This window comes from Crinia signifera, chromosome 5 (genome assembly GCF_055691185.1).
Source record: "Crinia signifera chromosome 5, ASM5569118v1, whole genome shotgun sequence".
NCBI lineage: Eukaryota > Metazoa > Chordata > Amphibia > Anura > Myobatrachidae > Crinia > Crinia signifera.
Window position 1 is genome coordinate 244,629,477 of NC_139221.1, and position 18,018 is coordinate 244,647,494.

Sequence of the window (18,018 nt, forward strand, 5' to 3'; positions counted from 1 at the left end):
CTGTGCAGGGAAAATTCTGGCTGCTTTATTTTTACACTGCAATATAGATATCTGTTTGAAGTACACCCCCCACCCAAATCTAACTCTCCGTTACATCAGACCCACCTGCAGTGCATATGGTTTTGAAGAAAAACAAAAAACAAGGAATCGGGCGCAAATTGGGTTATATTAAAATAATATTATAATACTCTCCGCCAATTAAGGCTGATGGATGATTATGGAAATAGGCTGCTCCCAATAGCAATCTGGAAAATTGCTGGTTTGGACCAAAGTATGAACAATGAATATCTATGTGTATATACACTCTTGCACATAGATATTATTTGTAAGAGAGCGCCACTAGACTGGATAAAAAAAAAGGTTTTATTCCTTAATAATTATAAATTCCAATTACACATTTATTACACAATCAATAAAATTAAGTCAGATAATAAAACTTGTACATAATTGAAACATAAATGCACTTTCACTCTCCGTGTGTCGATTGTGAACCTTAACCCGTTATCTGGATATTGCACAGTGTCCAGTGCTTTGGTTTAATTGTGACAATAGACAGCCACACATTAGTTGCAATGTCCCATAATGATTCTGATCCAATTAAAAATGGCAGTTATATATCCACAGAGACCTTTTGGGTCGACAGGCGTATTATAAGTGGAGCTCTGGCAATGTTATCAAGATTTTTATAATTTTGTGACCATACCTATAAAGCTAATTATCCGGACAGGCAGTAGTTGTTATGTGAGAGGAGCGCAAGCTCACCTGCTGGCGGCCGCCGCCAAATGACATGGCTTACTCGGTATTCGAGCAGGGAGCGAGCTGTCTGTCTCTGCTCTATGTAGGGAGTGTGCCGTCCGTCCGTTGAAACTGTGCAGCAAACAAACGCCTTCTGTGTGGACTCGTCGGAAGGATCAGTACAACAAAGTGGTTGATGCGATGTTTTAGAGCTGGCGCACAGGTGCCGATAATCTCTGTTAGAGTCAGGAGAAGTTCCCACGAAAAGGAGATAATGCCCAGGCCTCTTGACGCGTTTCTCCGCTATTGGCTTTTACAGGAAAACGCTGTAAAAGCCAATAGCTGAGAAACGCGTCAAAGGGCCTGGGCATTATCTCCTTTCTGTGGGAACCTTCTCCTGACTCTAACAGAGATTATCGGCACCTGTGCGCCAGCTCTAAAACATCGCATCAACCACTTTGTTGTACTGATCCTTCCGGCGTATTTGAGATGTATTTTGTACCATGTTACTGTACTTGTCCTTCCCTACTCTTCAGTCCATTTTTTATACACAACACAAAGGGGCCTAATTCAGACTTCATCGCATGTCTGCAAATTTGCAGACCCAGTGATTATCGATTGACTGTGTATGTGCAATGCCATCCTGCAATAAAAACCTGAAACTTTTCTTTTTTTTTTTTTTTTATAATAAATTTTTATTAGATCTCCAATGCGATACATAATGCAGTTACATTGCAACTAAAACCATATTTGGGTGTTAAGGTCATACAGTTTGAGATATACAGCACTTGGAGACATTGGCATAACAGCTAACCTCTATCCAATATTGCTAGGATGTTGTAAAGGTAGACCCAAGCGGAAATTTGGAGACCAATATTTGGGACAGTAAATGTGGGAAATAGTGCAGAAGGAGAAACGAGAATAGACAGCGGGGGAGAAAAGACGGACACAGGAGGGAAGTAGACCGGCGTTGAGAATAGCTACGGCATAGGCACCGCTTTGCGGGGCAGCATACTAAACAAGAGCGGGTAACAGCTTAGGTTGAATTATGATTTAGGAGTACTTGGGGAAGGGTTGAAGACTGATATATCCCACTGGTCGTCTCCAGTGAGTGTGAGATTCTGAGATTGTCTAAACTCACACCATTTAAGCCACTTAAAATGGATTGATGAAGCTGTGGTAGAGTATTTAACACTTGCAGTCTCATAAAGGAAGTGATTGTGGACCTTATCCAGAATTTGGCGCACAGAGGGAATTTCTCTGGACTTCGAGAGGTGGCCAATTGCTGCTTTGGTTGATATTAGGATGTGTCTAAAAATATATAAGTCTCCCCCCGATAGTTGTTCAGTGTCGTGCAGTAGTGCCACCACTGGGTCTGGCTGGAGTCTAATTTTAAGCACTGCATTAGTGAGGGAGAAGATTGCGTTCCACAGGGGGTGTATTAGGGGGCAATCCCAGAAGATATGGAGAATAGTACCTACTCCTCCGCAGTTCCTCCAGCACAGGTCAGAGACATTTGGCCAGATAGCATGTAATCTCTTGGGGGTGAAATATGTTCTATGGCAAAGTTTAAAGAACATTTCAGTATGCTGTATGCATTTAGACATCTTGAAACCTGAGTGTAGAATGGAGTCCCATATCTCCTCGCTGAAGGAGACTTTGAGATCTATTTTCCATTTTAGCTGGGCAGGTAGTTTTCCTTGTTTTGTTTTTGCAATCAGGTAGTTATACCACTTTGAGATGCCCCCTTTGTGTGCCTGATGGGACAACATGGAGGTGAGGAATTTGGGGGTTGGGGATGTTGCCGTGGGGCCTATATGGGTGGCAGAGAGCCAGTGGCGAATCTGCAAGTATTTGTAGAATTTGTTTTTAGGTAGCCCGTGTTTCTCTTGGAGTGTGGAGAACTGCAGGAGAGATCCCCCCTGGACCAAATGACCTAGAGAGGAGATCCCCGCATCTACCCAAGGGTCTAGATTTAGGTTTGGGATCAGCTTAGAGATGGCTGTAAGTGATAACTCTGTACTCGGCAGAGCGACTTCTTTAGCGTCAGTGATCACACTGCTCCATGCCTCTAAGGTAGCCCTGATGGATAAGCTAAGTCCAGATTTATTCGGGATTGCCCGGGCAGGAAGCCAAAGCAGATCCACTAGCGGGATGGTCGGGGAGAAGGAGCGCTCCATACGGACCCATGGTTTTGGCGTACAAGGTTCAAACCAGTCTCTGGCCTGACTCATCATGCAGGCCGTGTGATATTTTTCTACATCAGGGTAACCAACTCCCCCCAGACCCTTTGGTAGTGACATAGTCTTCCTAGACAATCTGGGCTTTGACCCCTTCCATATATATTTGGTGAATAGTGTATTGATTTTATAAATTAAAGATTTGGGGGGTTTCCTGGGGATTGCTCGGAATAGGTAAATTAATTTAGGGAGGAGAATCATCTTGGCGGCTGCCAGTCTACCCATCCATGAAATTTCATGGATGGACCATTCAGTTATGAGTTTTTCAAAGGCTTTAAGAAGTGGCAAGAGATTGCACTCATTCAAGTGCCCCTCTCTGGTTATATGCACTCCCAGGTATTTGATTGCTCTCATTTGCCAGGCGTATCTATATTTATCTTTCATGCGGGCAATTTCTTCAGCTGGGATGTTTAGTGGGAGAGCCTCCGTCTTGGAGGTGTTAAGCTTATAGTAAGAGACATATGTGTATTCCTCCAACACCTCCCAGAGAGCGGGGAGAGATCTCTCCGGCTCCAGGAGGCAGAGAAGGACATCGTCTGCGAACAGTGAAATCTTGTGGGATATGTCTCCTATTGTTGGGCCAGTAACCTGTCTATCGGATCTGATTCTCTCCGCCAGCGGTTCGATGGCTAGTACAAATATCAGTGGCGACAAGGGGCACCCCTGCCTGGTGCCGTTGGAAATAGGGAAGCTAGAGGAAAGGCAGCCATTTACAAACACCTTCGCGGAAGGGCATGTATATAGAGCAAAGATGGAGTCTAAAATTCTGCCTTTTAAACCAAAGCGCAGCAGTACTTCTCTCAGGTATCCCCAATGTAACCTATCAAATGCTTTCTCAGCATCTAACGATAGTAACAGCAGGGGGGTCTTATTACGGTCACACACCTCTACAACATTGAAGACTCTGCGCGTATTGTCCGGGGCCTGTCTACCCGGCACGAATCCCACCTGGTCAGCTCCAACCAAAGTAGGGAGCAGAGGGGCCAACCTATTGGCTATTAATTTAGCATAAAGTTTCAAGTCAGTATTTAATAAGGCAATAGGTCGGAAGTTCTGGACTGAGGTGGGAGGTTTACCAGGTTTTGGGATAGTGACAATTCTAGCTTCAAGCATTTCCTTAGGAAAGCCCTTAGCAGAAGATGCCTCGTTAAAGACCTTAGTTAATACAGGCCCCAGTTCATTTTTAAAGCATTTGTAGAAGTTTGATGGGTATCCATCCGGGCCAGGGGCTTTATCATTTGGCAATCTGTCGATGGCTGTGACCACTTCAGATGTCGACCAAGGAGCGCAAAGTTTCTGACAGGCCTCGGGGTCTAGCGCAGGTAAGTTAATACTGTTCAGGAAAGCTTCTATTTCGGCTTTCGAAGGTTGAGGGGTGTGCGGGTCCGTATTTAGGTTATAAAGCTCTGAATAGTATTCCGCGAAGGTGTCTGCAATCTGGAAGGGATCTATAATTCTAGTACCCTTAGAGTTTATTATGAGATCTACCTTAGCTCTAGCTCTTTTGGTCCTCAGCTTCCTGGCCAAGAGCCGGCCCGCTTTGTTACCGAATACATAGAAGCGTTGGTTAAGTCTGGCGATATTTTTTTGCACTTCCCGGAAAGAGAAGGCATTTACCCTGTCTCTTGCCTGAGCCAGCGCTGTGTAAAGAGCCTTGTCTGAAGGGTTAGCCTTATGGGCTGCTTCCAAACCTGAAACTTTTCTAATCGTTAGCCGTACACAAGTTTATTGACAGGAAGTTGGCATTTGGGGGTGGTACCAGAAGATTTCTGGGAGTGTCAGGGAAAATGCAGGCATGCCTGGGCATTTTAGTGGAAGACATGTGACATCAGTGCCAGCCCCAAATAGCCTGTTTGTATCGCAGCCACCTAATTAGTCCTGTGCTGTGCACAGACTGCACACACTGGTAAAATCATTCGATGGTGAGCGATGATTAGCATTTAAAAAAACAGAGGCATCGGTCCCCATTTTTATGTATACTGAGAACAGTGGCAGTGTCCTTGGATGAAGCTACTCTAACCATAGCAGTGTGAGGCCACTGGCTATCCTTAATAACCTGAGGGTTATGTAGGTGGCTGATGTTCATGGATATGATCTGATGCTGTGTATTTGGACAGCGGATCAGAAACGCTTGCAGGAATACACGATATGAATACATTAGCATATTATTGCACAGCATGCCTAGCATATAAAGTTGCAGCAGCAGTGCAATAGCATCCATTTCTGAAGCTGGTACCATGATGTGTGTGGATGAATGCAAAGAGTGCAAATAAAGTGTTTTGGTTCAGATTCGATTTTCAGTTGTGTTAAAAATCAACCCAAAAAAATAACAGCTAAAAGCATGTAATTTTTGAAATCCAAAACCCGAAGTTTGAATTTTAAATCCAAAATCAGAATAATGGGAGGATCGGAACAACGACTTTGGGCCTAATTCAAAGATGGAGACAAAGTTGAATGGAACTGAGGGCTTCAGAAGACTGAACATGCATTGGGTTGGGATCGTTTGGTCTACAGTAGGTTGGTCGATAAGCATTAGGTCGACACCATTAGGTCAACATGGGTCAAGGTCGACATGGTTGTAGGTCAACATGGGTCAAGGTCGACATGGGTCTAGGTCGACATGGGTCTAGGTGGACAGGACATTAGGTCGACAGTCAAAAAGTCTACACTGTTTATTGACCCGAATGTCGACACAGTCGACATGGACACAGTTTCAAGTGCACCACATCTCCTCGCAAAGCTTGCTTCACTCGTGATGCTTCGGGCATGGTGCCTCGTTACGCTCGGCACACTATTTTCATTCTCCCACCACGCCCTTCTCCCACCTTTTGACTGTCGACCTAATGCTTGTGTCGACCTAATTACCTGTCAACCGTGACCCATGCCCATTACTTGCTAATGGCAGTGTGACCAAAAAATGCAATCTGAGACCCATAATCCGTACTTGTCCTTTTACGGCCCTCAGCACTTGGCACATTTGCTACTCTACTCTCTTTGTGTACAAGTATTTGTCCAAATAGTGAAAATTTGGTCAGTTATATAGTGTTTAAACCAACATAAATAAATAAGTGCTATATATAGTTTTATATTCTGGAGTTGGCAGTGTACCCAAGAGTCGAAGAACTATGCAGATTTTTTTTTAAAGTGAAGGCGGACTCTTTGTTTTCGGGGCACAGTCCACTTTCTCTTTAAAAAAAAAACCAACTATCTTTACAGGCCAGCATCACATTTCCACACCACATTATAGTACTACATTTAGTGCAGGTCTCACTCCTCCCACATACTATAGATCACAGAGTGACTGCTGACTGCAACCTCCATTCTAATGTATGCACGTGTTAATAAGAAGCAGCCGGTCTATTCTCTTTTAATTTTTTGGGCCAGCAGCTTGGACTGGGCTTTGTTTTAGTGTAGATCCTGGAGAGCCGAACTGCACATTTCTAATATATACTCAGGGGTTAAAGTGAGGGGGAACGGGGTGGAACTGAGTTCCACCACCTCTAATGGTGAGGTGGAACATTTTAACCTCCACATTGGCTCTGCACAGTAATTCTCACAGGAAAGCATTCTAGCTTGCAGGGGGATGCCAAAAACCCTACCACTGGCTCTGCCTAATGGGGTGTGGGGAGGGGAGGGGGTAATTGGGTGGCATAGAGAAATGAGTTCCCCCACCTCTGCATGACCACTTTAACCCCTGTTTATACTGATGGTTTCTGATACCTGCATAATAACACATACAGTATGTATGTAATTAAAAATATACTTGTATTTAGAGTAGGTTTACTAAATAGATATTGTTGGTTCAATATTAATGAACAGGCAGTGGCGGCTCCAGATGTGGGGCTGCAGCGAAATTCAAAATTCAAAAAAGGGAAACCACACCCACTGCCACCAACTGTCTTTTTAAACTGATTCACTGGCAGTTGGTGTTTTACAATATATAATAGAATATAGCTGGCATAATTAAAAAAATAACAGCGTCATGGGAGAGTTGTGTAACGTTGCTCCCTTTGGCAATAAGGACCAAACTTCATAATTCTTTTAAACACACTCGGTGGTAAATGTGGAGACTTATCTCTGGAGATCTGCCAGTGGACTTGGCGGATTAAGTGGGTTATTTTCTCATACAGTTTTTGAACTATGACAGCCCTGGGCCATATTGATTGATTGATTGATTGACTAATTGTTTACCTTGAAAGGATGCTACTCCCCTGCATTTATACTGACTGTATAGGGATAGAACAAGCTAAATAGAACACTCTTGCATAACATTCTCTGTAGTCCATGTAAGAATTACCATTAATCATAATGAAATATATATCAACATAAATTGTAACTGAACACCAATAAGGTTGCAAAAGACAGAGGTAGCATTAATAAAATGACAATTTTTATAAATTAATGTATTTTTCATTGACACATAACAAAAATATGTTATTGAATTATTTTTACCTCTTATACATGATTATATGCCAGTCAGTAGAAAACATTACTCTTACACTTATCCACTTGACCTAATTTCATCTGTCAATGCACTAGGTCAATCCTTTCAGTGAATCTCTTTGCAAATAAAACAAAAAATCCTTACTTCCATCCTCCCAAAATCCCTAAATGATTGCCTATCTCCTTTTTAATGGAATGGGTAAGTAGAAAAAGAGCCTCGGTACCAACTGTAGTGGGTAGGTTTAAGTTCAAGGTATTTAGTATAGTTTAGCAATTTTACAGTATGTTGCTTACTGTGATGTATACATGATTTGAATATGATAAATGTGATATTAATTTATATATTACAGAATAACAATAACAGCTAGCACATGGTCTACTTGAATCATATGGTGATTAAAGGGACTGCAACTTTAAAAATGTACCTCGAACCAGTGACATAAGTTTGTCCCAGTTGCCTGACGGCAAGATAAATATTGGTCTCCCCCCCACCACACACACTACCTTATATAAATATATTATTATCACACATGTAATAATATATAAATATATTATTACGGTACTTATGTATTATCTGGGCTCCCATGTTAAATGCACCCCATTTTTTCATACCCCAACTATCCAACTACGCATGGAGTTGATTTTATATAGTGTGGCGAGCGCAGCGAGCCACCGTGCCCGAAGCGTGGCGAGCGCAGCGAGCCCCGCGAGGGGATGCAGTCTCATAAGAAAAACGGGAGCCCAGATATTACATAAGTACCCACAGACCATATATGTGACACTTTCAAAAATTATGTTAAGAATAAAGAGTGTGACGTCTATTGTCCTGCTAGGAGGGGGAGTCAGCCACAGAAGTGATATTAATGGCTTTCAAGTAACTGATTTAAACTTGCAGGGGAGGAGAGGTGCCCCCTTGGAAGCAGGAGCCCAGCAGCAGAGAACACCATTGCCTCCCAGAGTTCTCTGTATAGCAGTAAGAAGCAACCTTCAGTGGCCATACTTCAGAGATAGACCTCACAGCTTGTATAACTTTATCTTTGTAAAAGGTTTGCACATTGTTGATTATTTAATTGCTTCCTGATGTGCAAGGTAGCAAATATGGGTTCTTCCTTGAACAATTGTGTCCTGCGACACAGTGGGCACGACTGCTATGGACTGGCAGTAGATGACATGCTCTCTTTAACTTTTTAATAGCAGTTTAAAATTATAGAATGAAAGATCTTAAGCACAACAGACATTGACTAATTCTAGGCATACAGTCTCAGAAACATTGTATTTGACAGCCCGAAACCAATTAGATGTTGTGGCCATCATTAAGATATTACACATGTGTGACCACAATTTTTATGTCAAAATGTCAGGTGGTCGGCAGCAGCAGTGCATACACTGCCAGATGCAACTGAATGATGATCCAAACATTTGGGCATATTGGAAGATTTTGGCATGCCCGACTAAACCGTTTGATCATCAATGATCATTTTTTCACCATGATCCGCTAATAATTCTGCAGATGGGGAATATAAATGCATAAAATATGTCCGCGATTACTCAAAGCTTGTTGAAATTGCTCTGCAGAAATCCACTGTGAGGATTAACATAAAACGGGTTGGGTGTGATATAACATTGCTTAGCATGCTGACAGTCAGAATCCCGACATTCAAAATCCCGACAAATTTTGGTAAGTATTGCAATTACAACCCTAACCTTTACTGTTACCTTCGGGATCTGTCAAGATTTTAAATGCGCAACTTCACTGCTGAGATTCTGACCATCAGCATTGTGGATAAATTCCTCTACCTGTCTTACTGCATAATTACGTCTACTTTGCAAACTCCTCATGTGCTATGTAATCACACTGATACTGTCCAGAACAAAGCGTGAAATAAATGTGTCATGTGATGGAGTGTTTCAGTAAGACACCTGAAAAACTCCATCACATGATTTCTATTTTTCCTAAAACAGCCTTTTTGTTAAATTGAGCATGAAGATGTTCAACAAAGAGTTGCCAATTTTAAAATCAAAAGCGTCTTTACAAAACCAGGGCACAATATTCTGTAAAACATGAATGAAAAAATCTCATATTAACATTGACATTATTTGAACTGTGTGAGGCTCTAGACTGCTTGCTGGATAATCAGAGCCTCAACAAAGGGTATCCTATGTTCAATGTGACATCTTAAGACAGGTATATGGCTAATATAAGACTGGTATATGGCAATGACTAGACTTCCTCTCAGTACAGAAAAATAGGTACTTATGTAGTATCTGGGCTGCCGATTTTTTGATTGTATGCCTTAAGTTAAGGCATACAATCAGATGCGATGCGATGCGATATCGCATCGCATCGCATACGATGCGATGCGATGCGATGCGATGCCCCGATTTTTCCATAGGATTCAATGTTAAAATGGACTGAGTCCATTTTAACATGGAATTCAATGGGAAAAAGGGGTCCTTTTCATACCCCTACTATCCAAGTGGGCATGGAGTTGGATATAAACCTGTGGCGAGCGTAGCGAGCCACCGAGCCCGAAGCGTGGCGAGCCCCGCGAGGGGACGGTATTCTGCGTCCCCTCGCGGGGCTCGCTACGCTCGCCACGCTTCGGGCTCGGTGGCTCGCTACAGGTTTATATCCAACTCCATGCCCACTTGGATAGTAGGGGTATGAAAAGGACCCCTTTTTCCCATTGAATTCCATGTTAAAATGGACTCAGTCCATTTTAACATTGAATCCTATGGAAAAATCGGGTCCATCGCATCGCATCGCATCGCATCGCATGCGATATGGTCGGGTGCGATGCGATGCGATGGACCCGATTTCAAAATCGGCAGCCCAGTTACTACATAAGTACCGAAAAATATATTTGGAGTTAATAAATTACTTTTAAGCTAAACAAACCATTCCTAACTTAATAGATATCATACTAAAAGTTTGCAGTTTTGGGGCCAATTTTTTTTTTTTTAAGAGAGCTTTTTTATTTTTTTAAAGCAGCAATCAGTTACCGGTACATAGCAAAATAAACCTGGGTTTTCAGTGTAAATGATTGCAACTTTTTAAAAAAAGTGGGAAACATTTCCAAAATCTCTCACCTTCTCACTCTTTATTACTTTTGGCCCTTAATCATTATTCTGAAAGTGACCAAGATACTGTAGAGCCACTAATTACCATATTCTATACAAAGCATATAAATTATGTTTAATTCCTGAGGTATATATTAAACACTTTAGTATATTCAGTTACTGTACATTGTCTCTGGGGAAGCCGCTGATTTGTTTGGAGGAGGAGAAATGCAAGTCAAGACAATTTCACTTTTCTGGTACCAGATTTGTTTATTGTGGGATCTGCTGGCTGCGGTCGGACCAAGACATGGTGAAGGAGTGCTAACCTGGAAGGCGTGAGTCAGAAGACATGTACCCCCCCTACCCACTTCTCTTTCCTATTGTCAATCTTCCCTTTGGTGGACAGGAAAAACTACAAACACCTAAAGGAATGGTAACTATAACACAAGCCTCATTTATACAAGAACTGCTCCACTAATTAAAAAGTTTGGCATAAATTAACAACAAGACTTATTCATGCGAATAGCCTAAACCTGCTTGGCAGAACTAATTATTTGCACCTGCTTACAAGAACTTTCTATTTCTGTGCAATTCTATCATCCTACTAAAACCTTCTGATGCATGCTATTAACCATCTCTAAACCTAATCCATTTGGCTAAAGATTCCGTCCATAACTGTTGGATACAAATGGTCACATACTGTATTTAATACATTATTGTATATAATTGTTTATGCTGTGTTTTATTTTATTTTTAATTATAGATTTTTGTGTTTATGTATTTGCTTTATGGTTTCAGATAAAATATATATTTTTATATTTTTTTTTAATAATTACCAATGAATTTATAAAAGTTAATATATTTTTTTATTACATAGCTATATTAAATTAATTTCCTTATAGCGCAGTCTTTTGTCTTTATCTTAGCTACTGTACATATCAATCTGCTGTAAAAAAATAAATAAAATAAAAGTAAAATTCATGGCTTGATTGTTGATTATTTGGTTCATGCTGGTACTCTGTGGGTATGTCCATGCTAGTTATGGCTTGTTACTATGCTCAAATTGCTTACTGTCTGTATTATTGTCCATTGTATGATTTTTAAATGACCACGCAGTATTGCAATTGATTTTGCCAATAAAAAACAACTTTATTAAAAAAAAAAAAAAAACAATTAAGAGGTGTATATGGTTTGTTAAACAATCAATTAATTGATTACTGATTTGAATCTTCTATTCAAACTAATGTAAGCAAACAATCTGTCTGGATTCGATCATTTCTATACAGTTTTATTATTCAGAATATTCAAGCATTGTGTCACTATATTTATGAATTTTTGCTGATGAACTTTTGTTAAATAATTAAATGTTGATATACTGGTGGTATATAAGGGTTGTGCTGCAGGGAGGGAGGGTCAGGAAGTCTTAGAAGAAGGGGTTAGGGTTAGGCCTAGGTGGCAAGGTATATATACAGAAAAGCAATAATCTGTATCAAGAGCATTACATTTAGGATTGGAGGTAACAGCCAACCATTCAGGGAACCTAAACTGCATTGAAGTCCAATAGACTCGGGGGGACATTTACTAAGCAAAATACACCTAAAATAGGCAGAATTCGTATAAGCTAAATACGCCTATTTTAAGCATATTCTAATTTTTGGCATTTACTATGCTGGGTGAATAAAGCCAGTTGCCAGTGCTAATGGTCAGAGTGTACTATCTGTATGGTGCTCTCTTCTCTGTGTATCCTTAGTTGCTTCCAGGTGCCGTTCTCCAGAGCTTTCCATCCTGCTCCAGAACCTGAGTACTCCAAGTGTGCAGCTTGCCTGGCTCCGTCGATGTTCCACTATCGTGACTTCCAAGCACCATTGGAAATTCCTAAGTTCCATTGATGTTACACCATCGGTATTTGCCATCTGTGACTTTTAAGCACAATGGTGATTCTGCAGCTCCATCATTATTCTTAATTGATATCTACCATCAGTGATTCTCCTGCAACATTGGTGACCCTCTAGTTAAATCAGTGATCATCAGCGCTATCGATTTTCCACCATCGGTAGATTTCATCCGATATTCTTCAAGTATTTTCTGTATTATTATCTGGACCCAATTTCCACAGCATTCATCCAAGTCTTCAAGGGTCAGTACCACTCTGCGGTTTCTTCATATCACATTTCCTGAGACTGTGCTATTACCTGTATCTGGACATCATCAGTGTTCCTACACTGCACCATACCCCACTATTGTTACAGTTATTATTGTGCCTGGACTCCATCAGTGTTCTTACACTGCACCAATACCATCACTACTGTTATTATTGTCTGGACTTCCTCAGTGTTCTCACTCTGCACCAATTGCCAGTCCTTCATCTGTGTTACATCTCATCAGGATTCCATCAGTGTGCTACACTGCTGTGCTTTATCAGACTGTATCAGTGCACCTCTTATTGTTATTCATGCTCATCTTATGGTACTGAATCCTGTTGTATTTGTTGCTGTTCATATTCACAACAAGTCTCACCAGTTTCCATTTGTACCATCTGTGGTATTAATAAAGACTTGTGCTTTTTACCTCGTGGTCCTGTCCGGAACTGTCCTGGGTGCCTCCTGGTGATGCGCAGTAGCCTTATTAAGGCACCCCAATTCGTATACCAGTCAGTCCCTATGCCTGTGGTCATTTCTAGCACTGATCTTACCATGATCTTGACATAACCTAAATAAGATTTGACAAAGACTGAAAATCCATTATCTATTCTAAAAAAGGACACCGAGAGTAAGAAAAACAGAAGTAACATCAGGATTCCTCTGACTCTATACATCTACCGATCCCATCTCAGATAAAAAAAAAAAAACAAGAGAAAATAAAGGGACATGTACCAGAGGGAAATTAAAATTCATGCCATCTACTGTATCTATGGCTTCATAAAATACCATTTTAAATTCACCCACACAAATTACAGTGAGACTAAGGAGATCAAGCACAGCTCTTTGTAATGGAAATAGAAATAAAAAAAATTACCAGAAAAAAATATTAAACAGAAACATTTAGATTTATCAATGAGTGATACTCTTGTTATGTCATTAAACATGATAAATGGTGCTAAAGCCAATCAGCTCTTAACTGTTATGTGTTTGAAAAATGACAGCTATAAGTAGATAGAGGACCATTTATCATTCATAACAAATGAATACAAGAATATCACTCTTTGATAAAGCTGCTCCTTAATAAAAAAGACTGTCTAAACAAGCAACATAACAGTTCAAAAGACCGTAGATCATTACAGTGGACAATACAGTGGAAAAAAATACATTTGAAACAAGAAATAAATGTTAATAAATGACAATACAATCAGGATGCTTAAGTGATGTTGAGTCAGCCCAAGGGATACTCATGCCTGGAAGCTTTGAGGTCAAGACAAACCTCTGCTTGATGAGAACTGTCAAAGAAATGGAATCTACCCCTTATAAAACTTATAAATAGACTGGAAAAAGCATAGAAAGGGGGAGTTGCCAGACAATCGAACTACAGAGTGTACCTTTTGTCCTTGTAAGATGACCTGGTATATGTAGAGAAGAATTTTTGCAATAAATGTCCTCAGTGGTGTTTCTGGAGGAAAAGTCCTAGTAGGCACCCAATGGGCCCTTTCGGTAGAAAATTGAGGAGTAAAAACAACTCATGCAAAGCTTGGTAAGTAGCCAGGATTAAGGGATTTTTTCTGTAGAAGAGCCTTCAGCTTTCTCAGGCAAACCAACCCAATGCATTTTGGGGGTTAATTTGGTTCACTCCTTCGGACAAGTGAAACCATGTGCACTGCAGAGGGTGCAGATGTAAAATGGGCAGATAATTAGATTTGGGTGAGTTATTTTTTTTCTGTGCAGGGAAAATACTGCCTGCTTTATTTCTACACTGCAATATAGATCTCACTTTGAAGTAAAACCAGGGGCGAATTTAACGGTCAGGCCGCCCCTAGGCACAAAATAGTTGGCCGCCCCCCCCCCCCCGTATATATGCACATGTGTATAATATATATATACATATATATATATATTATACTGTATATATAATGCTGGTAGTCACTACTGCAAGGACAAGCAGTGCCGGACACTTGGTAGAGAGAGTGTGTGTGTGTGTGTATATATTCCTCCAAGTGTGTCCAAGAGCTATTTATCGTGCTGCCATAAGTGCTATCTATCTATCTATAGATAGATAGATAGATAGATAGATAGATAGATAGATAGCACTTATGGCAGCACAATACATAGCTCTGGGACACACTTGGAGCAACACACTTTTAACATGAAAATGTATTAGCACTTACTGTTTATTTTAATAGAAGGGATGCAAACAGTTAAACTGTCTGCTCCAGAGCCCAGACACATTCGGCACAGTGCAGCAGCAGCATGAGGAGAGGAAGGAGGGTTCCGCCCAGTAACCTGACTGCAGGGAGGATAGTTCCTTGCCTCAAGTGTCAGGAACATAAAACACTAGTAGCGTAACTCTTTTGGACAGCTTGTGTGGATGGGACTCCGGAAGCTGGACGGACTCCGGCGTTTCAGAGCTTCAGGCTGTTAGTGTGTTACATATGCCTGCATGCACTGCTCAGGACTCGAGGGAGGGGCGGGACTGTCCCTTCAGGCTGCCGGCGCTGCTGCCCAGAGTGTGAAACAGGTACAGCTGCAGCAGCAGCGCACAGGCACAGTAGTGGGGTGCAGAGTAGAGAGCTCATTCCTGCTGACTGCATCCTTTATTGAGCGGCGAACGCCTGCTGTGCTCTGTATTTTGCATGATCCAAGCTGCTTGAGTACTTATTATTTGCACTATGTTACCATTAACTGCAAAGCATTTGGATTGTGTACCGCGATTTTAGCATTTTCAGAACTTACTGTAAAACCAATAATATTCCAGCCACATCGGACCCAAGCTCTAGGGAAGCTATGGATTTTGGAGTCACTAACTCTGCATAGATTGTAATTATGCACCTTTTGGGGATGCTCGTTATGTGATTGTTTGCTTCCAACTACTGGTATTAACATGGGTTCTGAAAAAAATGAACTATTTGAAAATGAGTGAATATTAACACTTATTATGTCACAAAAGTGTCTCGCATAAGTAATTTAAAAGCAATGATTTTAAGTAAGGTAGAAGTTCTAGGAATCTGCAATCTTCATTTCGTTTTGACAATTTTTCATTCACCTAATGAGCTCAGTTAGAACATCTTACTCTGATTTTTTTTCAAAAAAATTCTATTAATCTATTTATAATTTTAGTACTCATTTAGCGCAATACTTAACAAGCGGAAACAATTTAGAGCCAGCACTCTTGGATGTATGAAGAAGTACATTGAATGAGAAACAGCCACTGCAGTTTTCATCTTCACTTCCGTTCAACCCTTGTTAGAACAAGATGACGCTGAATGACCTTACGCTGACATTTTAAATAAGGAGAAAAAGTATAATGTCTTTCCGAGATGCTAAAAATAAAATAAAAGTAATAATCTACTCTATATTTCCCTTTTTACTTAGCTATGGAAATCCAATTCCTATCACATAAGACATTCATATCAGAGCTTGTTTCAGTCCTAAAAATATATTTGTGAAAATGTTCATTTCATTTCTGTCTCCAACTATTTTCTATTCTGCAGAACAAACTCCTGCTGTGCCACTAGTCTCTTTTGTCAAAGTTCCTTGTTATAAACAGCATTCACTATATTCAGCACTGTAAGAAATATTACACCCCCTCAGCTAATTAACGACATAACATATTTTAAAGTTATGTCAGTGTTGGTAAACTTTCTAGCATAGACTATGTTTAGGAATATTACTATTTTAATATGCAATATGAAAATAGTAATGCATTTCTATACTGTAACTGTGTATATTACAGCAGACATGCAGCTAGGCTTTCTGGTGCCCTGCCCCAGAAAGAGAATTGGCGCCTCCTCCTCGATCCGACAGAAACACCATGCTATGACTTTCCCTCCAACACACATATTTTTATATATATATATATATACATTTTAACATGAATAGTCATTTAATGGTTCAACAAATTTAAAAATGCAGTATGTCGATGTTTCGGGCATCTGTGTGCCCTTTGTCAAGACCAAGCAAGGGAAGTCTGATTCCTGCTGAGGAGTGCTCTTTATCTTTATATAATCAACAAATGCCGCTAACCACGCCCCCTACCACTCCGCACCACCCTAGTTATGGCCCTGTAGTACACTTCCTACTGTATAGGATAGGAATCTCATTTCCTGTACTAGTACATTATGTGTTCGAGGCATAGTTGACGTTTTGACCCGCTAAGGGTCTTTTTCAAGACTAGGCAGAAGATACATCAGCATAGGTTAGAGACCATAGCGTAATCAATGTAATAAAAAAACAAACACATATGAACTCAGGTCAGCACTGCTGGGATCGGGTGGAACACAAAAGAGCAAAAAAAGTGTCTGAGTTTGGCGCACAAGTAAAGAAAACAATGAAAAATAACTTTTAATGAATTCCCATAAAAGGTTTTTTTACTTCAGCAAAATATAATAAAATAGAGAATGGTGCATGAAAATAAAGTGTGATATTGAAATAAGGCCGTGTGTACTGTAGTTGTCTTAGAGTGTGTGTTATTTATTTCTCTTCCATGTCAATCAGTAGGTTTAATTTGTGATCTTAATCCCTGTTTAAAACCACACAGTACCCATCAGTACATTGGGATGCCTGCTGGGCTCCCAGGGCTTCATTTAATATAGATAGATTATTGATCCTTTGTATGTAACGATTTATTAATAGGTCCCAGTGCTGTATTTATTAGACCTATATTGGTCCCATCTATGGCAGATTGGTTTATCCTATATTTCTATATGGTGGAATAGGAATTATTTTCTCATGTTATTCAGACCTGTTCATAAGTGTTCTTTGTATCCATCCAATTGGACGAGAAGGATAAGTCTGCACTCTATTGTATTAGACCTTTAAATGTACTGTAGGTCTTACCACTTGTTAATTTCTTTTTGTGGTGGGGTTGCTATCCTCACAACCTCAGGTAAGCTTATGTAGACAGGACAGAAGGAAAGGGGTTGTAGGATTGGATGCACACCTTTATTGAATTCCTCATTGTAGAATTCAATAAAGCTGTGCATCCAATCCTACAACCCCTTTCCTTCTCTCCTGTCTACATATCCATCCAATTGGTAGGGTTATACAATGCAACTATAATTTAGAACTCGGAATTGACTGATGGCTCAGTGCCCAGGGTCAGTTCAGTGTACAGTATGTTCATTATATTATTCCAGCCAGTTAAGAGCTATTGGGTGGAACGCATGCAGCAGATACTCCAAAAATATATGTAACAAATTTATCACACCACAAAGCACTTAATACATTAAAACATACTAACGACGGCATCAATCAATTTATATATCAATCTATCTATCGATAAATCTACATATATCTATCTATCTATCTATATATATATATCTATATATATATATATATATATATATATATATATATATATATATATATATATATATATATATATAAATGTACTA

General features: G+C 40.2%; 1 protein-coding gene across 6 annotated transcripts in view; it reads right to left on the reverse strand.

Annotated features, from left to right (window-relative positions):
- KCNH8 (potassium voltage-gated channel subfamily H member 8) overlaps positions 1–18,018 on the reverse strand; it is a 323,204-nt gene that overhangs the window by 135,070 nt on the left and 170,116 nt on the right. The window lies entirely within an intron of this gene.